Below are 688 nucleotides of genomic sequence, written 5' to 3' on the forward strand. Positions count from 1 at the left end.
AAAGAATACACCTAGCTAATGTGGTCCGCCTTTAATCGTTTTGATTGCATATCATGAAAGATGAATGTTTGTAATTATAGTCAAACCTTTGTTTGCTTGACTGAGTAATGCATTTGTTTTTGAGTTTTCATTTGCCCTTAAACAACATGTAACATGACAATGTGGAACATACTATTCACATGACAGTCTGCAGGTGACCAAGTACACAAACACAGATAGAAAAAAAGTCCTGACACACCACCCAGACGGCCAACCTTCTGCAGAAAAAGACTCCCAGAGTTGGTCAAAAAAGTGCCTCAGAACACTGCACACACATTGCGTTTCATTATTATTATTATTATTATTATATTTATGATGATGATTATTAACGCTGCTTAAAACACACATTCGTTCAGCTGCATTTACTTTCCCTGCTCTCTTCAGTCTCTCTGTCACTCTACACACACACGCACAGCCCCTCCCCTCCCCTCCCTTCACACAGTGTCTGTACAGTGTTGCCAACTTAGCAATTTTGCTGCAAGTTTAGCAACTTTTCAGACACCCTTTGTGACTTCTTTCACAAAAGCGACTAGCAAGAAATCTGGCAACTTTCTGTAGAAAAGACACTGACTTTCTGTAAAAAAATAGTCGCCAGTATTGTCCAGCAAGCAAGCAAGTTATTTCTCTCCTCTGGCCACCAAAACGGTCA

This window comes from Etheostoma spectabile, unplaced genomic scaffold (assembly GCF_008692095.1).
Source record: "Etheostoma spectabile isolate EspeVRDwgs_2016 unplaced genomic scaffold, UIUC_Espe_1.0 scaffold285, whole genome shotgun sequence".
NCBI classification, from domain to species: Eukaryota; Metazoa; Chordata; class Actinopteri; order Perciformes; family Percidae; genus Etheostoma; species Etheostoma spectabile.